General features: G+C 34.8%; 1 protein-coding gene across 3 annotated transcripts in view; it reads left to right on the forward strand.

The window, feature by feature from the left end:
* Window positions 1-25269, forward strand: part of LOC135076925 (homeobox protein abdominal-B-like) — a 108700-nt gene that overhangs the window by 23523 nt on the left and 59908 nt on the right. Inside the window, exon 1 of one of the 3 annotated variants that reach the window (XM_063971441.1) lies at window positions 15936-16208. The exons of the other annotated variants lie outside the window; for them this stretch is intronic. The gene's annotated coding sequence lies outside the window, so the exon portion shown is untranslated. Of the gene's footprint in view, window positions 1-15935; window positions 16209-25269 lie in introns of those variants that run through there. 3 annotated transcript variants of the gene reach the window in all.

The following is a 25269-nucleotide window of genomic DNA, read 5'->3' on the forward strand; positions in this document are numbered from 1 at the left end:
TAGCGTTTAAGTGATAGTTATGGCAGTTTTTATAGGCAGTTAGATTTATTTTTACTGCACTGTTTGTTTTAATGCGTTTTTCGCGAGCGAGAGGTCGCGACAATTGGCGGCGCATTCATTCATCGCATCTTGAACAGTATCACTGTCGGATTGATTATGTGGTTTATAGTCATTTTAATGATGTGAATAAACCCATTTATTAATTTTACCGCGTGCGAACATAACAGAGTGAGGATACAAATAATGATGGCAGGTTTATTCGTAGGCGTGGTATTTTAATGCGCGCACGATTTGTGAATAATTGCCGCGTGAGACTATGAGAATGACAACTTACTAATTAAGCTAATAAAATAGAAGAATTAGTAGTTCTTTTTTATAGGATATACTTATCAAGTGTTAATTTTACTGAGCGATTTTTATATTACATTTAGTAGTCGTCGTCATCATTTAGAGATAGGTAGGTACGGGGTGATACAATTACTTTTAAGAGCTTATTTGTAATCGAAGAGCAACAGTTTTTTATATGTGTAATTTAAATTGATATCGTATTATCGACAAATTGATGGTTTTCTTCAAGATGCAAATCAACCGAAAGAATAAAAAGTTATTTTTCCGGCTTTAGGTACGCACGTTTGCTATACAAATCTTGTACTCGTGTCAATTTAGCTCTATTTAACTTTTGTATATGGCTATTTTGATTGTGAATGCCTGTATTCAGTAGATTGTTACATTATCAAGGCAACCTCATACCTACGGATAGAAATACAATACAAAGTATCCCACATAAAGTATACTTTGTATGTATTGGCGAACATTGGCCCTCGATGAGCATTTATTAGCGCACCCCATGACCGAGGTGGGTGGCGGAGTGCCTAATCAGTTAATATAGGGCAATAAAACTGCGCAGTGGCTGCCGACGTAATCAAATAAGAACAATAGATATAGGTGCAGAGATGTCGAGATGAGACGGGTAAACCTATCTTGAGAATCGAGAGTCAAGTGTCAGCTAAGCGGACATCCTTATGTTCAAACGTCTTTTTATAGATATCAAAGAATCGGTAATTTGTTTTATATTTTCTAGGAATTTTATCTGGTTTCTTTTGGAATCTCCCTGAGGGCGACATGCCTTAGATGGTGGAACACACACAGACAGCGCTAACTAAGAAATTTTTTTTTTTTTTTTTTTTTATGTGATAGGAGGCAAACGAGCAGACGGATCACCTGATGGTAAGCAATTGCCGTCGCCCATGTACACCCGCAACATCAGTGAAGTCACAAGTGCGCAGTGTGACACAGATTTATTATTGTGAGTATATTTTTTCATTACATTTATTTTTAGTGTTCGACTTAGTCACGCCTTGAAACAATACAGACGTATCTGTTTGCCCCCGTTATCTCAAAACAAAGATCTCATCAAAAATTCAGCATGTGACTCTGGGATGTATCCAATAAATCAGTTTTACAGCATTCCAGTGTCATTTCAGTCGTCGAACGGCATAAAATGATAATTTTACTGCGCTCCCCTTCCGTCTCCAAAGTTTACGACAATTGTGAAATGTATCGACAGTTCGGGTGTCACCTATAAGGTGCACCACTCTCCCCTTTCAGCTGGGAGAGTTTAAAACGTCCGTTTGCCTCAGTTTTAAAGGCGAAATTTGCTCAGAATTCACTCGTTTAACAGCCGAAGTGCTGGTCCATCAGGAACATATGGTACGTGCTCCCCCCGGCTCCCCTCAGTCGATATTTTGGGAAAGGTGCTCTCGAACACATCAATCTTTCAGGTGACTTTACTGTTCAACGTAACGGATTATTTTGAGATCTATTGCGAGTAAATACAATAGTTATTTATTTTGTCTCAATATTTTTATGTACTGCCTATTTTCGGATAAGTTTACTTTATGCGTTGGTGAAAACAGATTAATTGATTTACATTACAAATACCTATCTAACAATGTCCGCTAGTTTGTAGGTAAAAGGGTAAATCCATGGGTTTTCTTCAGTACCACTAGATTGGTCTTGAAAATCAGTATTTACCACAGTTGGCTAGAGACACGAGGTAAATTATCCCAAGTTTTAAATCGATATTATACAGGGTGGAAACGTTAAGTGATCTCACTCGATTATTTCTTAACTATACAAGATATTAAAAAACTGGTTACTGATCCTGAAAGTGCTTAATGAGCTCTTTCAAACGGTACCAATAATAAGTTACAGAATAAACTGGATCTATCTGAAAATTCAATGTTTCCAGCTTCCATACTAAATGTATGCCAGACACACAATATTAGAAGTGTATTTTTTTTAATTTAATAATAAATACTTAAAATAAACTCGTAAATTGTATTCTTATTTTAAATTATTAATGAAAAACATTGGTTTTAGGCTTTACTTGCTATAATATTGTCAAGAGATGAGTGTCATGACTGTGGTAGTACTAAATGTATGGAAGAAGGAAACATTGAATTTTTGGTTAGATCCAGTTTATTCTGTAACCTATTATTGATACCATTGGATAGAGCTTGTAAAGCACTTTTAGAATCAGTAATCAGTTTTACGATATCATATGTAGTTTTTAAAATAATGTGACTTTACCAAATGTATGGAAGCTGGAAACATTGAAGTTTCGGATAGATCCAGTTTATTCTGTAACCTATTATTAATACCGTTTGATAGAGCTCATGAAGCACTTTCAGGATCAATAACTAGTTTATTGATATCTTGTATAGTTTAGAAATAATCGAGTGAGATCACTTATCGTTTCCACCCTGTATAGTATAAAGTAGGTATACACAATTTGTATATCTGTATTCTGAGTTGTAGAGTTCAGAGTAGTTGTGTGAGCTGAAAACTGTCTTGTGAACTATTTTCGGTTACAATTACCTTTTCCTTTACACTAAACCACATTGTATTATTATCACAAAAGTACATTCCTCAGCCCTTTTCTTCAGCTATTTAGAAAGTGACAAACCTCTAATAATTCACTTTGTGTTCACCGAAGCGTCAAAACGTACTTATTCATTATTGATAATTGCCTACAATAATGCTGGCGCAAACAGAATAAATTAACTGTATTGTTATGTAAATATCCATTTATTGGTATTTGTGTCTGATTTGTACCCAGCAAAGGGCCGTGTAATTTTTAGATGAATAGATATGACGTTGTAAAATATTTTTGTTTATGATATTATGGCTGCGCCGCGCTCTCTCTGAAATTCAAAATGCCCAAATTGAAAAAAAAAAAGTTTAATGAACGACCGATTAAATTACTATATTTAGTTACTCAATGCTTTTCAAATCAAATATAAAGCTCCAAGCCCTGATACTTACAATAATTGAATTTTATAACATACATTTTCTTACTTGACCTCTTATTATAATTGTTTTAACGGGAATAACTTGCTAGATTCTAATTAAAAATAAATCTAATTCAGATCCAATTTAGCAATAATTGATTTGTTTTCCTTTTAAACAATAAAACTGCAATTAGTATCGTAGCAATTATTAATAATCGAAGTAATTATGTTTTTTAGTTTCCCGTATTGTTCCAGTTAATTTTGAACCTTCGAGTAACCTCAGTATCCGGAACGAGGTGTAAACACCGACAATGGCGGCTCACCATTTATTTATTGCCACAATTAACAAAACCTTAACAAATATTTGTTGAAATCGTGATCGCATAAATTATTCTAATTAGCTTTTGACAATGAAAGTGTTACATTGGAGATAAAATCGCCCTTGTAGAACTGTTTATTTGTTTATAGTTTAACCACCTTTCAACCAAAAATGACTGTAAAAGTATTTGACAGCAACAAATTATGACAGTACACATAAAAGTTTGATAACTCTAGATATAATTCACATTTGTAATTACTAAAACACTATTATTGTTACGATGTATTTGTTAATAGTCTTAATGACTTATTTTAATACCCCATAATCATTATGTTGTTCGATGGAGTTATTTTGTAATTAAAGAAGTGTTAAGATTTGATTTGTTGAGATTAACTGTTTTCAGCTAGAGAATTGACATGCAGTAAATTGCATTCTGTTCATAGACCTACTTATCTTTTTCTAATCTTTATTTTTATTAAATCTATGTATTTAGTGCTGGAGAAGTTAATAGCACTAGATAGAGTCAATAATAAAATGAAATAAAACTAGTCAAGAACTTACTGTAAGTAGTGTTATGAGAATTATCCAGGCCATTTTTGACTTGTTTAGTCCCTACATCGCTTAGTATAGTAATTCAATAAAAAATAAACACTTCAATTGGAGTGAAAATGCTTCAAATAACAAAATAATGCATGAAAGTGGACGCGAAATAATTATATCCATAGGTTATCTAATTTTTTTCTCAAATTTATAATTCCTTTCAAATGATGACTTCAACGGGTACCTGGACATTTTACATCTACTTATATTTTCGAGTCATTATCGTGCGTTCGCCCCGTACCTGAATACTAAATACATATCTGTAATTATTGCTAATTATATTCTGCCGGCTTGCACGCGATAAGCACAATATCTAGGTATAATTTTATACGGTAAATAAGAACGTATCTTTTAATATTCATATAAATGTTTAATGCAAAGATACAAGATGGTGGCTCGGCTCCGTTTCTAGGTTATTTTTATCTATTACAAAACTATAACGTAACTTTTGTAAATCTATCTGTATCTTAATTATCCGCTTGAAATTCAGTAAGAGCAAACAAAGTTATAAATTAATTGTGCGAGATTAATCTTGGCAATTTACTTTTATTTCGTACATATAATTTTGTATAAAAAAAGTATGGTTATTGAAACACTAAAAGTATTTTTTGAAAAATGATACCTACCAGCTATAAAAGCACTTATCTAATTTTAAATACCTGTTAAAGGTGCGGGTACATATTTATACTCGTAGATAGGTCGCTGCATGCATTAAAAGTACAGTTTACTGCCAATATAATTAAAAATCTTTTTGAAGTGGCGCACAGCGGTGGCGTTAGCGAAATACTAAAAGGCCCTTAATTAATAGTTGATAATTAATTATACACTTGACCGGTTTAGATACACGCGATTCCAAGTTTAATCACGTTTCGATCGGAGTAAATAAATTATATAGGTTCTATTGATTTTAAAATCAGTAAATGTAATTATATATTCTCTCTGTAACTTTAATTATTTTTTGAAAGTGTTAAGGTTAATGCTATGTCCACACTAACGCCCGTATTCACAAACTATGTTTGCTTAAGTGAAGCAGCAAATCGAACGCACAGCGTTGAATAGAGCTCTGAGATTGGTTCGTGTCACCCTGTGCGTCCACGCGCGCTGTGAGACCTCTTAGTAATGTTTGTGAATACGGGCGTAAATGTTTTCGGGTCTAGTCTCAATTATTCATTAAATCCCCTGGAACTGAGTAAGTCTTCCCTAGTTAGTTTACCCTTAAACTAAAATTATGAATGATAACCCTCCAGAAAGGGGAGAGGCTTGAGAGCAACGCTCATCTAGAATTCCCTTAGTGCTCTAACTTTACAAGTTAGGACCTCGACCTGGTTAGTACCTACTACAGGGAATACTGTCGGGGTCACACAGTTTCGGACAAGATCAGAATATTTCCACGTAATCTGACCTGCTGCACAATAATTTAACTCTACAGATAGAGTCAAGGGCTTCCAGTTTCTCGTTTTGATTTATTTCGTTGCAAGTCCACCATATAATGTTTCACAAGATAAGGTGTATGCTTTGTTGGTTGTCCTTAAAATAAATAAATAAGTCCAGTCTCAAAATACTTACTTTCCCCTTTGACTGGATTGGCCTTCCCTGGTTGGGTTTCGATGGGAAAGAAAAGTATGAATAGTCCAATATAGGTATTATTATATTATCATTTCGGTCACAACAATTACGATCAGTTTCACTATATTTAAACCCGTTCGTTTTAAAATGTATATAAAATGTGTTAATTACTACTTTAGTTTAATTATTACTAGTGGTAATTAACAGCTAATAAACTTAATTACTTTAAAATTTAAATCGGCTATAAAATTTTGGATAAGACTTCTTACAGATTTCTATGTTAATTACAATCTGGTGTGGAAATCAGCAAGCGCATAGATAAAGATTTTATTTTTTGCTCATAATAAATTACTGGAGCTTCGTTATTAATAATAACGTATGACGAAGTACCTATATTTGAAACTAAAATTAAGTAAAATGCCGCATGTTTGCTATGTAGGAGCATGTTTTTAAACATTTTATATCAAGCTAAATGAAAACTCCTTTTAAAATCTCATGTTTTAATCCACTTTTATATTTTTGAAATAATGTATAAGAGTATCTATAACTACTACTAATAAACAGTTCCAAATAATTAAATCAACATTTCAAGTTCAGTTATTTTTGAAATACCAAAAAAAAATTTAAACTCTGAATTTTTCAAGAGTAGGTATATTATTATTAAACTATGACATTCAGAGCTCGATCTAAGCATGAACGAACATGACTTCTAACGTTGTAAATTTGAGTTTTTTTTATATTTAACCCAAAATTCGCCAGTCGAAAAGCCGCTCCACGTCAAATGACTGTTGATGCAGTACGTTTTGCTTTTATAGGACCGTTTACGGCGTCAAGAGTGGAACGAGGCTGTAAAGAGGCAATTGTCGCGACACTCAGCCCTCGTAACGTCTCAGGTTCATTTGCCGGTACGGTCCTGGTCTAGTGTTTGGTATGAAAAATATTGCATCAATGTTGTGCGGTTACAAGTTTTTTTTTCTTAGAAATTTTTTATAATTTCTCTTTATTTTTGACAGAGCTAGTCAAAAACTGTATAACAATTTGTGTATACCTATTTTACATTGGCTTTGGTGCCTATTTCAAATTTTCTTGTCAATTTCAATTTCACCCTATTAGCGTTTTGTTTCACTGTGATTAACACTACAGTAACATAATTGTACCTCTTCTCTGAATAATTACATCTATTCCGTGTGATCAAAATAGACTTAGCAGCAAAATAAAGCATATAAAAATTTGTTTAAGGGTTAAAGTCCTAGTATCACTGCAACCGGTATTGATCTATTCAAATCAAATCAAATCAAAAATATTTATTCAGTTTAGACCACAAGTGCCACTATTTTTCTTGCACTTCGTTTTAAGTTTGTTGCATTAAGAATAAAGCTTTATATAAAAGCTTTATTCTCCAATAAATTAACCCAGGACACTAATCAATTTCTAGCTGAGCTATGGGCTTTCAATTTTCCTGGATCGTCAACAGTGGGGTTAAATGGTTCCCGCTCCGTCGACATCCGACCTTTGCCAAGGCACGATTTATGGCTATTAGAATACTTGCACTTTATGCACCGTAGTACTTTGGTGGTATAGCCGCCAACACATGAATCAAAGACCTATACACTATGAAAAGGACAATTGAATTTGGAACACAGTTTGTGTAATAAAATTCAAAACTTATCCGAGACTTTTGGTTGCTGTTGATCTTACTGTAGCTGATGTATAAGTCAGCGGTAACATTTATATGTTTTTTTTAAATTTAAATCAAAGGACATCATCCATTTTGGTCCAAAATCAAAAGTGCCGGCCAAAAAATAAAAGTGCTGTATTCTGATAGAATACGTCCGCCTTAGCATTTATTACTATGGCACCAAAGCTGTAGCACCACTGTGCATCGTAGTATTTGAGTTCTAAAAATATATGAAACGACTGACTTTGATCTCAAATACTCGACGCACAGTGGTGCTACAGCTTTGGTGCCATAGTAACAAATACTAAGGCGGACGTATTCTGTCAGAATACAGCACTTTTTTTTTATTGGCCGACACTTTTGATTTTGAACAAAAAATGTATGAATAGTCGATGACTTTTAGATCTCAAATACTCGACGCACAGTGGAGCTACGGCTTTGGTGGCATAGTAACAAATGCTAAGGCAGACGTATTCTGTCAGAATACAGCACTTTTTTTTGTTGGCCGGCACTTTTGATTTTGGACCAAAAAATATGAAACGTGGATGATGTCCTTTATTTTTCTTTACTGCTCCTTCCCTATTGGCTGTAGGGTGATGAAATTGCCTTCCTCGATAAACGGGCTATTCTACACCGAAATATTTTTTGAAATCGGACCAGTAGTACCTGAGATTAGTGCGTTCAAGCAAACAAACAAAATCTTCAGCTTTATAATATTGGTATGGTATAGATAAAAATAATGTTTCAGTATTTCACAGAGGTGGCTCAAACTGTGCCGCACGCACTGACAATTAAGCCGCGCGCACACGAGTCATAAAGCTCCCGCGAACGGCAGTAACTAACACTGTATTTTGTAGTACATACTTCAGCCGGTTAATTGTTGCTGCATTATCCTGGGGAACATTTTGTATTTTCTTAGTTGAAAGTAAAATAAAAAAAAAGTAAAAAAAATATTTTGTGACGTAAATTATGTATTTCTTTTTCCACTAATATGCAATTATCAATTAAAACTGTTTGAGTATAGACATAATTTGTCATGGATTATTTTGGAACAACTTCCCAATGTTTAAAATGAATTAAAAATATATATTTTTAGAACTGAAAAAGTCACATCCCTAAATATTTTTATTTAATTTTTCAGGTGCATATTTTTCGTAACGTTAGATTAGACACAAAATATTAAATGACTATATTAATTTTGGTTAGAAAATTTTTTTTAACCAACATTTATTTTGAACAGCTACTGTTTTTAAACGTCTCTACATTATCCTTCCCAGCCTCTATCGCCACTTAAGTTTTTATTCAAAACATTTTTCTGGGACTTCATTAACGTTTATTTCTCCTCATTCCTGATGCGCCAACAGTTTAGGACTAATGAGGAGATTAAGACGTAAAGATAGGTGCGTTCCATTACGCACCCTCCGCTCCCTCTTCCTGCATCTATGGTAGGGTTACCATCACAACGGATTTACGGATAAACGGGACTTTTTGCCTTTTAAACCGGCTATAATTCTGTAAAACCGTCTTATTTAGCTGAAAAATTGTGTATATTGAAGGTGAGGTTCCAATACCTAACACATTACATTTAAACGAACACGATTTTTAAGTAAACACGATTTTGTACACCATTTTGTAAACTAAAAATCTTCTTTCATCTACTGTCTGCTACTTCAAGATCATGCTTTGCTTAGCCTTTAATGTCATAATGTTAAATCATTATCAATCCTCATAATTTCAGTCAAATATTATGTCCACTGCTGAACATATTAGCTGTCCCTTAATGATTCCCAGATCTAGTTAGAAGTGAATTTATTTATTGACTAATAGGTACTTATTGTCTCTTCTAAGTGTTTGGTATCCGGACTTTCATACTTTCATCCTGAGTCAGGACTTTACATTTCTAAATGGTCACCCTAATCTGTGGTCCATTACTGGAGATAGGTGGAACGGAACGTTAATGATAATGAACGGGCGCAGGGGACGGGATAATACACGCGGAATACTAATTTTGTGAATTGTTGTTATGAAGAAAACCTTTTTGTACAGCTTCTGCTAACTACCTAATAATGCACCAAGTATACTTACCATACGAATTTAATCTTTTAAAGACGATTTTTTTAAAATCTTTTGAAAATGAATATGAACACAAATGCTTTTTACACTGAAATGCTATATTTTATTTATTAGGGCTGATTTTTCAATCGTCAGATGAATTATCTCATAACTGAAGAATAACCTTGTCATTTTGACATATTTCCCATAAGAACTGTGAATGTGCCAAATTTATTCTTTAGATAAAAGTTATCAGACGATAGAAAAAAGTCGTGAAAAAATGGATTTTGTTTCAATTATCTATTTTGCCTATTGTAACTACAAATAGTTTTGTAGGTATTTTTTTTCTTGTGAGTAATAATCATACGTCATAAGTGAAAGAAACTTGTTTCAGTTAAACCGCGTAACTTAGAAGCTTGGACAGCCTCACTAACTTGGACAGTGGACACATTATTGCATCCGTTGCTATTTAAACTGTCACTTACTTAAACGAATGTCTGACAAACACTATCCCAATTAAATTAATTAAATTGTCACGACATCTTATGGGCTGTGGAAGTAATCTTTTACTTTCGTTGGCGTCGAAGTACATAACTGTTTTTGAATAAAGTGATTTAATGTAGAGATTTTTTTAAACATTTTAAATCAGAGTATGCTGGCTGGCATGCTGATAGTAGAATTTAATTTATTTGATTTTATTGGTTCATCAAAAAAACCAATAAAACTCAGATGAACAAATTGAGAAGTATTCTTTTAGTCGACAAATACAATTTAATTTCAGCATCATACCTAACATCTTGTTAATCAAAATGTTAAATCTAAACTCAAAAATACAAAATTAAATGAGTCAGTATATCTAGTACAAGGAACTTCATGACATCATCGTATATTATTGCTGAAAATTGTTGTTTTATTACAAAACCTTTTTCTCTGACACAAGGTGCTCGTTTATTATTTAATGGAATTGGTGTCATACAATGCCAATGTTATGGTCCCATCGTAGATTGGTAGAGTTATGAATGAATCGAAGACACAGGTAAAAATAAATTAAGGATCATACCTTTTGTTATGTTACAAGAAAAAGAGACGTTTGATATTTTTGGCAACCCTAATACATTTATAATAATAAACTTAATATGAATGGTCCAGTCGATTCGGCCGTACGTAGATGGTATAGAGACCCAAATAACCGACGTATGATTACCTACACAGAGGTAACAAACCTAATATTAAATAATTTTTGTATCATAAGAATTAGTAGGTACTTAAAAATTCAATTTAGTTCAGTTAGTATAGCAGCGGCTGCCAACCTCTTCAAACCGCTTTAATATCCATTCTGGATTCCCATACTATCAGCAGAACACGTTCTATCGGGCGTGTACCCACGGCTCCAATGCTGCCAACTGCGGGCGCCGTAACTTTTTACTAGAGAACCGGTCGAGCACGCACACAGGCGCGCCCGTATGGATTAGCGCGGGAGCAAACGTCACACTCACAAAATGGCTGCCGTAAAAACAAGTGAACAGTGAGTTACGGCCGGGCGCGGGGGGAAGGGGGCAGGGGGGCGGCCTCCGCCAATCGCCGGGCGCTGAGCGAGCACGCCGCATTTCGCCCGCCAACTCCGCTCTTTCTTTTATGATCCCCGTTGTTTTTCTCTGGCGCGCTTTTTCCTGATTTTTTTGCGGGAAACTGTTTTGTTTGCTTTGTAAGCACGGTACAATGTATTTTAAGTGTTCCCCCCGTGTCTTGGTAAGCTTCGGTTTTAATGCGATGGAAGTTTCTTCTAGGATACATAGATAAAATCTAAGTTCAAAAGATTATTATACCCAAAGGTTATCTTGTATGAGGTAGCATCTACTGGATAAATGATAAGTCTTAAATTTTTATTCCTTTTGATTAAAAAAGTGAGATTTCATTTCACGTAGTTAATTCAGACTCTACGTTGCTGAAAATATCCTATTTATTATTGTTAATTTTATATTGACCCCGAGTTTTTTTTTAAAAACATAAGTTAAATTATGGTTCGTTACCCCTATGGTAAATATTTGAAAATTATACCATGAATGCAATATTTATGCTCGTACTTATTCATTTTAAAAACAATTTTCATGTAGAGTTCCGTACACCAATCAAATTGGCGTGAGAATTTCCACTTTCCTTCCGAATTTGCATAATTGTCTGGAATGTTATTATGAACCGTCATGCGACATGGCCAAAAATGGTTCATTCGTGATTCGGTCCCATCCAAAAGTCGGGTAAATTATAAGTGAAGTACCGCGCAGCCGAGCATGCGTGTGCGGCGTTATCTAAATTGAAACTTTAGTTTCTAACTGGATTCCAACACGCAGCGTGATGTACGATAACTCGCCTTGAGCCTGCTCCCCTGCCCGTGGAGAATATTTTTAAATATTCCAACAAAAACCGTGACGCATTCAAGCGGAAAGTTTTGTTTTTATGTTGGCTTAAAACCACAGACAATATTACACAAAAAAAGAGACGCTGTAAATTTTTATAAAATGCGCGTATGAACTGTAAAACAACGTAATTTCCTATAAATAATTTTTCCTGACTTTCAGATGAACTATCTGTTTATTGTGTGGTAATGAGAAGAGGATAGGCTTGTTATTTCTCAACAAAATAATTGGATCTAATAAATGCGTGTGAATTCTTGCAAACTTGTTTTTTTCTGAAACTCTACAACACATACATTGATCTAGATTAGAACTCTAGAAGTGTTATTTCTATAATTATAATTGCTATTATACAACAATATGATTTTACTTATTTATTTATTGTAGAATAATATTATTTATTGTACAATGTGGTAAAGTTTCATCAAAATCCATCCAGTAGTTTTTAAAGGAGCAACAAACATCTATCTATAATCTCTAATAGTATAGATCCTAAAAGCAAAACTGCGATGTATTTGACTCAGAATAATCCCGTACGAAAATAAAACCATCCCCGTTATTTATTAGGCACGGCGAACTCATCAGGAAAAGTTGCAGAGTAATAATTTACTTAAGACGGGGCCACGTCTCGCCTTGTAATATCTCCACTGACATATTTATTGTTTGCCAGGGGCGGGGGTGCCGCTTCTCCGAAGGGGATCCTCTATAGTCTATACATACCTACATGTCCACAGACTATCTGTAACTCTACACCCACGGCTGCAGAGAAAAGTTTTTTCTTAAAACATTTTTGTGGCAAAGGCGCTAAAGGTGTTTGGTTTTTTCGGGTATGGGCGTCGAGATTACAATCTCATCTCAAAATAACAAATGCTAGCGCGCGTTTTACGTTTTTCTCTTGTTTTTTAGAAAAATAAAGTTACATATTTATCGTTCAATCACTTTTGTGAAGACATTTCGCATTTGTTTTTTATTTTCAAAATATAACAATCGTTGATTTAATCTTGAAATGTTCAATAACATTAAATATTGGCGATTAATAGAAAAAAATCTGTTTTAAAAAAATATGAGGGTGTCATACAGGTATAATAGAAACATAATAAATGGAAACGCGAAAAAAGAAGTTATATGAGTTTACGTATAACTTCACATTCGTCTAAACGACGACGGAAAAAGAATGGCTGATATTTTTCACTGGAAATAAAATTAGAATTGTTTTAATTTTATTAAAACAACCCTTTTATCCTTGTTTCCAACAATAAATACTTTCAGACGATGGAACTCTATCGAAGTGTTACATTACAAGCTCTGTTTTCTTTAGCCGTCGTAAAATCTAAGGTACGAGTAGAGGAGCGTCTACATCGTCGGTATAATTATATCTGTGTCTTAGGGTGTGTTTATGCAGGCCGCAGTCAGCTGCGAGGTAAAATTAAAAAGCGGACGCAGAAGTTTTTATAGGGCCGTCCAAAGTAAATTATATTTTTCAAAAGTTATGTACATTATTGATTTGTCTGTTTACTTATTTATTTATACTTCTTGCATATAGACACTGTACAGTGGCGGACTTAATCCCGGGAGTCATTCTCTACCAATCAACGACAGGTCAAGCTGAGAAAGTAAGGTGGTGTAAATTATAATAGTTATTTAGTTTTTTTACAAACAGTTATGCTCCTGTCAAGGAGGCACAAGCTATTCATTTAAAAGATTCATTCGTTTTCAGTTTGCAAGAGATGTTGCCTTGTTACCTTATCAAACAGAATAATCATTTTATTCATAAAACTTTACTTACAGCACCAAAATACTTATTGATCAATGATACAGATATGTAGGTGTATAATTTTCAGTAAAATCATTAAAAACAACACCGCTCGATCGCTGAAAAGTGGAGTAAAAGTGGCAAGGAGCCGTTAATTTTCAACTACATCCGCATTTACCTTGTAACTGGTATAGAGAAAAAAATGGTGGCATCATTTCTGCCACTACCAGATAAAGGTTTAAAAGGACCTAAAAGTACATACTCGTAGTTGGGTTACCTATAAACTGTTATCGTAGCAGCCCTATCCCGCGGCGTAGCGTGGCGTGGGCCGCGAGGTCATCGACCGCCGCCCGCGCCGAACGCGATATCCCGCTTAATCCGCGCGTCTGCACCGAGCCTTACACAATCGTTTTCAAATTATTTACTGGCGCTATTGCAATTTAAAATTCGAAATTAGAATTCTTGATTCATTCTTGTTTTTATTTTATTTTATTGTATCAAAACTCCTCCGAAACGGCTTGTTGTGAATATTCAATTGAGTCTGAGAATAGGGCGTAACCAATTTTTCATACCCCTAGAAGCGAAACAACGTGTGTTAATTAATACCTTGATATCATAAAACATGAAGAACACATAATGACATTTTCATAAAAACATAAAAGTTACATAACATGTAAAATACGTAAGCATTTTCCTACAAAAGTATATAATTTAAATTGAAATTATTGACATTTCCGCTGCATTAAGATTAAAAAAGGCAAAACCAATGAACGATTGAAATAAATCAATTATAAACGCCGATACCACAGAACTAATTATAATTTTATTAATTATTCGAAGGAAATGCGCGGAAAAGTTTTTAAATCGGACCAATTAACGGGCAATTAAAACAACGCTTAATGAGTTGTAAATACTGAAGTTAGTTTTTAATTTTTTGCGGAGATATTTAACAGTTTATAAAACGATGTTTAAACACGCTGTTAGATGATTCTAGTAGCTATATTTGGTAAATATAAGATTTATGATTATGTTCTAGCGTTTACCCGCGGCTTCGCCTGTTTGAAATTAGGTCCGTCACAGAAAAACTTTATAAATCGAGTTTTCCTTTAAAAACCAGGATGAAAACTATCTTCTAGTTTTTCCTAGGTTTCGAAGCATCTTTAAATTTCACATAATTATTATTGATTTAATTTGGTTCTGGGTTTTAATAAATAAATAGAATAATTGGGTATTCTCTGTCTACGGTATTTGATTTGCTAACTTGATATTACAGCTTATCAATAAATTGTTCTAGCCTGCTTGTCACTTTTTGCTTTAGAACTTGAAGAATGGCAGTTTTTAATTAATTTTCTAAAGTAATTATGGCTAAAATCCGAAATTCGAGAGTTTAAAATAGCGCTACCGAGTGAATTATAGCTGTCAAGAATGTTACGTGCTATAACCGAATTGCATATGTACAAGTACTTGAACGGACATTTGCAAAATTTCTCCATTTCGCAACGTTTTACGACCCCGATCTTTAAATTCATGGACGTTGCGAGGTTACCACTGGGCGAGTAATTAACGTCTTAGTCTTATTCGCTTTATGCCGTAACTTATTTCATATACCCCCGTTATAAGTAATTTAAAAGATTATTTGTTTTTTAAACCGAAATGTAAAGCATCGCCTTCACGTGACAATACTACTATAATGTTAAAAAAACAGGTTGTTGACTTAGCGTAGCTGCGGGAATTTTACATAATGATGTCAAACCAGATTCCAGACGCTCAAATTACTCGTGACTGTTGGGCGTTGATTTAGCCTGGAATTTTAATTGTTTTCGTACTCCATTCGCGGCACACACAGCAAGGTAATTAATACCGCATCTAAGTGCTTGTCTGGCTCAATCTAATTGCTCTGGCGCCTAGCTCGCTTTAAGCTATCGAACGACTCGGCTTTCCAATCTCCAGCGTATTTAGATAACTCAAAATCAAAGCTTTATAACTTTACTACACATAATTACAGTGAGTTGCTGCGGTAATTGTATGCTGATCTACTCAGAACAAAGTAGGTTGCTACGAAGTCGAATTAAGACGTTTCGCAAACCACAAGAAATGCTGAACCGGACTTGGTCGTTCGTTATATTTACATAGCTACTAGCCTATAAATAAATACTGGCCCTCACACACACGTGCACAAATGACGTTGTTTTAACTTTATTTTATTTTTAAACGCGCGAGCGGGCGCGCGCTGTGTGCCTGTAATTTCGCGGTGCTCGCGGCGCGCAGGCGCGTACGCACGCCGGATCAAGATGGCGGTCGAGTGATTCCAAGTTTGAATTTCAATTTTCGAATAACTGAAAGTAATTGTTATAGAGCGATCCATGCGAAATGACTGTAGTGGTTCGTACGAGCGCGCTGACGTTTCCCCCTTATCGCCAGTTGGACATTGATTTTTGCACGGTGCTACAAGAGTAATACATGTTTATAACATCGCATTACAGTTATGACCTGAGTCATTATGTGCCAGAATATATAGGAGATTTATGGATTATTAGTAAGTAATACATACATCTTTTTGCTAATTAAGTTTTGATTTGCAATTAACTTGCAAGTAATGTGTTTTGCTACTTACTTTGCATTTTACTACTACCAATATGTTACATTATGATTAGCTTAGTAAAATACCTACCGCGAATGAAAATGCCTACCGCGAGTCTAGGTTAAATTAAATTAACAACAATAAATCATATTTTATAATTATCATAGCGGCCATTTGAATTATTGCTAACCATTAAATTGATTTATAATTAACGTTTTACTGGTTAATAACGTTGAGTGACTTAACATAAAATAAATAAACGTTTATCTTTATCAGAAATTAATCAAATTCATTTTCATCAGAAATTTACCAAAGAATTTTCTTTTGAATCCAGTTTTCCCGGACGAATCTATTCATATTACTTCTATTAAATGGGCTCAATACATGATGGAAACACATAATGTACTGTTTTCAGTTTTCAATTTACTGTCGGTCAATTACTTACATTATTCTTATTATTACCACAATTTCAGGCACCTACACAGACAAGGAATTTTATATACTTATACTTATTCGTTCTGCTACGGATCATCCTAATCCCAACTAATATTATAAATGCGAAAGTAACTCTGTCTGTCTGTCTGTCTGTCTGTCTGTCTGTCTGTTACGCTTTCCCGCTTAAACCTCGCAACCGATTTTGATGAAATTTGGCATAGAGATAGTTTGAGTCCCGGGAAAGAACATAGGATAGTTTTTATCCCGGTTTTTGAAACAGGGACGCGCGCGATAAAGTTTTTCTGTGACAGACAAAATTCCACGCGGGCGAAGCCGCGGGCGGAAAGCTATTTCATAATAATTTCAAGTTCATTTCATATAAAACAAACTTTTTTAAATCATGCCAAGTTAGATTGTGTCGTTTTAAACATAAAACGTTAACGTAATATGGCCTCTATAAATAATCGTTGTAATGATTCTTCTACATATTCAATTTTTCTAATGAATTATAACTACTATTATTGCAATGCAATACTATTATTGCAATACCTACCTACTATTATTAAGGCGAAGTAATATAGCCATAGATCGTTCTAACCACAAACACCATGAGTGTTAGAGGCCGGATCAAAAACAATGGCATTATTCGAGCCTGCGCGCTGACCTCGGGAGGAGGTCGGCGGCACTCTTTCATCTATGGTCCGCCATAGAAACTGGCAACTTGTATAACAAATAAAGAATAATGATTACTTGTTTTCAACCAGTCACACCAAAACGTGTAACACTGCGACTCCTTTGGGAAAGAAAATAGAATGAAGTCACACTTTTACTCGTTAAGACATCTTTACCTGGATCTTTCTTCCCAATGATTCACACATTGCATTGATACCGAGCTATGTACCTATCTAATGACTAAATGTAACCATGTGAAAGCGTAAATTTTTTTTGAATATATTTTCCCGATTTTGCAACAGTTTCATTGATGATCCGCTCCTTATTGCCCATAGCGTGATGTTATTAGCCTACAGCTTTCTTCGATACATGGACTATCTAATATATTTTTTTGTTTTTAAATCTAACCTATGTTCTTGAGATTAGCGGCTTCAAACAAACGACTTTTTCAGCTTTATAATAATTATTAGTATGAGTAGACTTATCTTTGATTGCAAATTGATGTAAAGGATACTAAGCCAGTACCTACAATAACTATCTATGGCGATATTTTTCATTATGCATTCACAAAATTGACAGTTTCTATTGGCACAAACTATATTTATTTATAACCAACAACAATGCTGAGTTAAACGTGACTTTAGAGTTGGCTATGGGCTGCTTCAATTACGCTCGGTTGGTAGGGGCGATATTTTCTGTGAATTCACTGACGTGTGAGAAGGGAAAGAGACCAAGTTATACGGTTAAAAGTTTAAACTGCTGTCTCGTTCTTGCCATTAAACTATAGAAGTTTGTCCTGGTACTGCAAAACTTACGGAGATTAATTCAAGTAATGGAAGACGCAAATGCTACTAGCTGGTTTTGAATTAAATAACTGGTTATTATAATGAAGGAAATCTATTAAACACTACAACATCATGATTCGTATGTTATGAACACGGTTAAACCTTAGCTCACGGAAGTAAAAAATAGTGTTGATCCAAATGACATTTGTATGCGGTAAATGAAGGTATTTTAGTATACAATTCATACAAAACGAGGTAAAATAACAGGTTCATATTTCAGTCCGTTATAAAACACGTACTAGTTCGCTGTATTACAACAATAGCGGTGTAACAATGGGAGAAATAAATCGAGCCATTGTTAAAGAGGACCTTTAGATATCACAAAAACAGGGTTCGTGGCAATCGTGACTTGAAACATGAACGTTTAATGGCCGCTGTCCCACGACTGAAATTCGTGAGTTGGACTGAAAATCGTGTGACACGCTCGATATGCCAGGATAAAACGAGAAATAAAGAATAAAAAGTTACATTATTTATTTAAAAGAAAAAAAATTTGCTAGTTGAAAATTTTGCATAGAGCGCGTCGACTACGACGCTACGGCGTAGCACGCGCCGTCTTGCGCTCGCTCGCTTCGCTCAGCTTTGTCGATTTTATAGCGCTTTTAAATTCAGACAATTTAACATACATAAATTAAACTTGCTAGATTTTAATACATAATATTAAGATTTTATAGTTTAGTTAGGTATTATGTTCTTATTTACCTTCCATTTCGTAACAGGAAAAATATAGTTCTTTAGGCCGAGTTTGACTATATGGATGTCGTAAGCAAAAATACTATACGAGTACCTATATCGCAAAAAAATGAACATCATCTAATGAGCAGTTAATTAATCAGTTAGTTGCATAATTTTCTAATTAGCAGATTTTCATGGTTTGCAATTTTTAATTGCTATTTTGGTTTTCGATTACATAAGTCTGTTTCTTCGTACATAAGCAGTGTCACATACGTTTACCTACGTGTTCCTTGGAATGGCAAAATTTTTATCGCAAGCCCGTTATCGTGGACGATCATAAATCTGTTTTCAAATCGTGAGTCGCCGCTCGTGGCGATGTGACGCCGCGGGCCCATGTCTCGGCTTGTTACTACACGAAAGTAGATCGTCCCTGAGACGGTATAAAGCATAATTTACGATGCCCACTGACCTTTATTTAGCACGTATACGGATCTGTAGGGTTTACTGCCGCATTGTACCTAAGTATTTGCCAATGCACGTAAAATACTAGGCAAGATTCTAAAATGCCAGACTTATTTACGGGCTAAGGTTCGTCGACGTGGCGACCAAAGAAATGATAATGCTCCTCCCTAAACTATGGTCGACAAATAATGGCTTCGTGAAACGTGAATTCTTTGTGAACATTTTAGTGAAGAATTTTCTAAAAGAAGCTATGGAATTTTGCAAGAACAAAGCAAAGTAACTTTAGCTTTTGCTGTTAAAAATATCCTTTTCAATACTTCTTCTGTTAGTTATTTCATTTTATAAAACTCATAATATAAAATATGCGTTTAATTTTAACGATGTTTGTTAAAAATCTTGATAGATACAAGCGACAAGCAAGAAACTGAAGCTGCCTTTCAACGGATGATTCTGAAATTACTACGACTAGAACAAATAATATCTGATATCCAATTCCATCGTAACCACAGTGGAGTATATCTATATAATTGTTTGGGTTATTATGTACACTCAGTGAGGTATTAATCGAGCACGTTTATTGGTACACTCAATAACCATTTATAGCTTTCTCAGCGAGAGTCAATTATTGTAGATTACTCCTTGAGTTGTAGGTGTGAAGGGGCCGTGTATCGCTTTAGTACTGTTACAGTAATTAAACCAGTATTGTACTGATACTACAAATAGGTAATTACAACTCATTGTGACTGTTAATGAAATGTAATCAAGCGTCAAATTAAAACTGTGTATCAATTTTACCGTTTTTGTGTTTTACGTGTTTATGTGAGTTAACGTTTTTGCAATCAAAAATACACACTTCAGTGTATACTCGAGAGAAGTAAATAAACAATAAAATTTAAATGGATCTCTACTTCGCATCGCTTTCTTTAATCAACTCCAACTAACTCTAAATCTAGGGTAGGAGTGCAGTAGGCCTATGTTAAATAAAATTCCTACGTAAGGCCTTACAATTAATATTTCCAGATCTAGATCAGAAGTCCGATTGTAAAGGCAGTATACAAATCATTCGCAAACAGGACAATAGTTTATTTCAAGAATAATACCTAGTTGATCATTTTACAGTTTATAAGATTGATATCGCGTCACTTTTAGTAGGCTTTAAAATTCTACTTGAGCAATCGTTACACAATATAAATAAAAGCAATCGGTTAAGAACAGACCTGAATGGAGGCATATTTTTCTCTCTGAAACTGCAAAAAATTGCGTTCTTTAAAAACTCAATCAACACTGTCAACCCAAAGTTTCATTTCAGCTGCAAACGTCATTATGACAATAAAAAACTACCCGCACGCAGCCGAAATATTTGATTTATAGTGGAGATCTAGCAATTATAATGTGCGGGCCTCTGCGGGTATGATTTATTATGATTCGCAGTAATCATGGCAGACAGCCTGCGATCCGAGTAATACCATTTTATGACGCTGATGAATGGGCAGTGCGGTCGACGCCATGTTGGATTGAGTTAGCCAGGCTTGCGGTTGACGTGACGTTTTAGATAGAAAACGAACGTATTGATTCTGATGACTCTCTTTAGCATAGTGTTATTCAAAAGAATTGAATTACTTCGAAGGGAGAATTCGTCATTTGTTTTAGATAACGCTAATTTCAGTTAAAACCGACAAATCAAAATCAAATCAAATAATTTATTTGTGGTGTACCGTTTATTCTTATCTGTAGTGTAGAGTTCTACTTAGGTTCGTAAGATTTATAATATCAATAATATAAAACAAAAACATATCAGTCTATCGTTGGACAGAACATAATAAAATAGTCAAGCCCCAAACCCTTTTGTTAGCCAACATTTTTATTAAGTCAGATACCGATTAAATTTATTGTCAGCTAGTGAATTCACACGCGTTTGAACTCTATAAAGCCGAGGAAAAAATCTCGAAGGCACTTACGGGTTTCTAACTAACAAGTTATACCACTACCTCGACGCAACCAAAAGCTATAAACGGGGCACTAAACGTAACACTTACACATAAAGAGATCGACGACATAGCAGATACCGTGTCATCGGCTGTCGTCGCCTCGCTTACGATATACAAATCGGCCCCACTCGCTCGCCCTCTATCGTGACCGTAAAAACTTAACTATCCGGTAACACGAACACACCTGAATGTAAATCACGACAACTAGTCTACTTATCGAAATATGTTCGACACGATCGCGATCTATGAAATATACCCACTCATTCTTATGTAGAGGAAAAAAAATCACTGCACTTTTCACTTGGAAAAAAGCTTCACTTCATAGAAACACACTTATTGATTTACGAACGCAATAACACTCGCTATCAAGATGATAACAGAACATAATATTGTCATTAAGATCGTATAACGATTATCAAGGTTAATTGCAATGTCTCTATCAATTTATTGACACTAAACTTCATGAAACTATTCGTCTCCAATCTTTTAATGGCACTATACAGCGTTTTGTCTGAGTGCCTAGCCGTTACTGTCACTTGAACGCAAATAACTATGGTTTAAAATGCGAAAACGAAAGTAGAGTTTACCACAAAAGCCAAAATATTGAATCCAATATGCTAATTCCACCCTTTCTTGAAAGGCGTAAGATAATGGGCGATGATTTGGGTGTTTTTTGTCCGGTTCGAACTGGTTTTGTCCAGTTTAGGGCTTGGGACGTTTCTTAACAAAGGGTTTCGTGATTTGCCTAATGCGTATCGATAATTTATGTAAAGGTTGCGCAAGATATCCCTTTATGGGAGCGGGCACTTTCGGTTTCAGCGTAGTCATTTGCATAACAGGGTGAGACAATGCTCGGACACCCTTTTGTGAACAATTTCGTTTCACTTTTAAAATGTTTCATTGTTGACATTTTTGCCAGCAATAAATAAATCAAGTGCAAATGGTCGGGCGCATGTGCAACATAGTTGCGGCCGAGGGTTCTCGGATCGCTTGTACATAATGGAGTAGTTACATAGTGTTACACCGTTGTTGGAAGCGAATTTAACGTGAGAAAGCTAGAGTTTAAAGCACAAAGTCCTATATTATGGATTAGGTATGTGACTAGACTTCCCTGGAACAGGCTATGTTCTAAGAAGCTATGTTCCAAAAGGTTGTTATTAGCACTCATTATGAACTTGTATTGCTTAAAATCAAAACTGTATTTCTTACGTTAAAACTATGTCAAAAGTCCACTTTTGCATGCGCCGTGGCAGCCTGTAATTAAGATAGCACCTAGTCCTAAGAAAAATATGTATGTAAACCCCTCTACTCGTACTTGTGTCTGTCTTGTTGGTTGTCCTAAATAAATAAATAAATAAACAGTTTAAAAAGGAGTATTAATTGAAACTCAGGTAAATTCTTGTTTAAAAAATGATTTTTATTGGAATTAAGACACTAACTAAACTTACTATTACTGAGTATACTTTTCGAATTAAACATTTGTCATATTTTATCTTCGCTGAAAAAAAACTAGGAAAATTACAAAGCACGTCGGCACTAGATCAGATTGGTGGCATTTAGTGAAACTAATCTGTTTTTAATTAAACAATAATCATAAACGTTCAACAAGTGGTCACTGATGGTAAAACCGTTCGAATAAATGCCAATAACACACGTCATTATGGCGTGTAATATCGTTTTACAACTTTAAGGCAATAAATAAATTGACTGCCGTTTGTACATTTTATTACTATTTAAAAGTCGATGACTGTTTGAAACGAATAATTGATTTACGTCGGTTATTAATGGTAATTTGATCCCGTGTCAAGATATTTGGGTTTGTGGATTTTCTTTTTTGTCTATGGTAAAAAAGTTTTCACGGTTAGGTGATAAATGCTGACCATGTAGAGTCGATAAAATGGTCATAAAGACTTACCTGAGGGTTTTTGTGTACATCAATCATCATCATAATACACCACTGATGAACATATTACCTTCCCCTATCCCCCAGCGCCTTCCTGCTACCTTTATAAGGTCATCTGTCCATTCATTGCACCTTGTTGGTGGACGTCTCACACTGCACTTTCCAGTACGTGGCCTCCACCCCAGAACCTTGCTGCCCCATCAGTCGTCCGTTCTGCGTACTATGTGCGCCGCCCATTGCCACTTCAGCTTGCTTATCTATTAATAATATTGTGAAATAAGTAACACTTGACTTACCGTATATTTAAGTTATTCTTTACGCAAACGCACAGGTATCGAGTTTCTAGTTAAGCTACTGAACTACTTCTTCTTATCAGTACTTTTACTTGCACCAAGATAATGTTAAGTGAATGTTGCCACATTCTATTTACGTTGTTCATGTTCCGTTGGAGTTTCTTTAGATTTAGGCGATAACTTTTAACGTACTCAATAAAACCACAAATTATTTATGGGTGCAATAACATTATTTGTTTGTTCGCACCTTAAAACTCTTCATAATTGAGTTATAGTTTAATAGCCCATTACTAGTATAGTCGGATGCGTTATGATGCTTATTTTTGAGTTAGAGGAAGCATGTGAAATGATAATAATTATCTTTTCTGAAAATTATATTGTCTTTTCACAGGCTTACTCTACGCCTGTGAAAAGACAATATAATTTTCAGAACGGCAATAGTACACTGGGATGGCATATACAATATTTTGCAGACTTTCAAGAAAAATAATTCACGTAGAACTTGTGAAACTTAAAAACGAACAAAAAAGTTTACTTTGGGCTTTTAATGATTTATTGTAGAGTTAATAGGTAATTATAGTGCAAAATAAGTATATTTTTTAAATTGTAATTTCCTATCTTCATGATATCATTTTATTTCCTATGGTCATTTTGTATCCACTGCTAGAGCATGACCTCTCTAAGTCTAAGCAAAGGGAGGATTTGTCCTGGCCACCACGAGGTTATTTCCTTCAAATCCTTTAAAATTTGTACAATTTCAGGCTCAAAAGTTTCCATTCCGACTGTACCATAAGTCATTTAAGGCCTATAAGGTTGTAGTAGTCAATCACACTCGTATGTTAATGATCGGACTTTTGTACAAATGCCCCACTCTTTCGGTCGTTTAACACGTGTTAATAACTAATAAAACGGTTTATTAGAACATAAAAAGTCGAGATTTACAACTTATAGGTGCTCTATGCATTATGATTAGAGTTTTGAATTATATCTGTGGAAGCAACTTGGACTTTCACTGCTGTGTTATTGTAATCAAGATCACGTTTTTTTTTATTGTTAGGTTTAGTTATCACCATTAATCTTTGCCTAAGCGTATTTTATAAAGTTAATAGATTTTCGTTTTCAGAAATCTTTCAATATACAGCATCTATTTTCAACCACCTCGACGTAAGAGACAGAATTAACTAAAGCTTTAAACGGGAAATCTATTTCAAAAGACTCTGAATTAGACAGATATAAAGTTAGAATACTCCATAATATCGGTCTTGTTCGTTTTGTAGGTAGGTATTTGTTTTTTTAAACACGAAGAAGAATAGAACTAACTTGTCGGTGTAGCAAAAAAAATGCTTAACGAATACCAATACTATCTTTATCGATACCAAACAAAAATGCTCATTTGAAAACATATTTCTTGTTTAGAAAAATGCATGCAGTCAACAATCCGGAGATATTTTCACCGATAACCCTAACTAACGCATGTAACATTTCAAACCTTCTTTCTACTTGGATTACTATAAAATGATACAGAACTGGTACATAATCGCCCACGTCGGGACAATGTGCGCGGCGTGGGAGCGGCATCTGGTGATCCCGGTCTGTCGGGCCACGGGCCGTCGTAAACAACTGAATTAATGCGGGTAGGGTTGCCATAGACACAGCACATTACATTATACATCCTTGCTGCAAAATCACTCCTATTACAATAATCTAAGATACCACAGAGCAAAGCTTAACGTGCTTGTCTGA

The sequence above is a fragment of the Ostrinia nubilalis genome, chromosome 12 (assembly GCF_963855985.1).
Source record: "Ostrinia nubilalis chromosome 12, ilOstNubi1.1, whole genome shotgun sequence".
Lineage (NCBI taxonomy): Eukaryota > Metazoa > Arthropoda > Insecta > Lepidoptera > Crambidae > Ostrinia > Ostrinia nubilalis.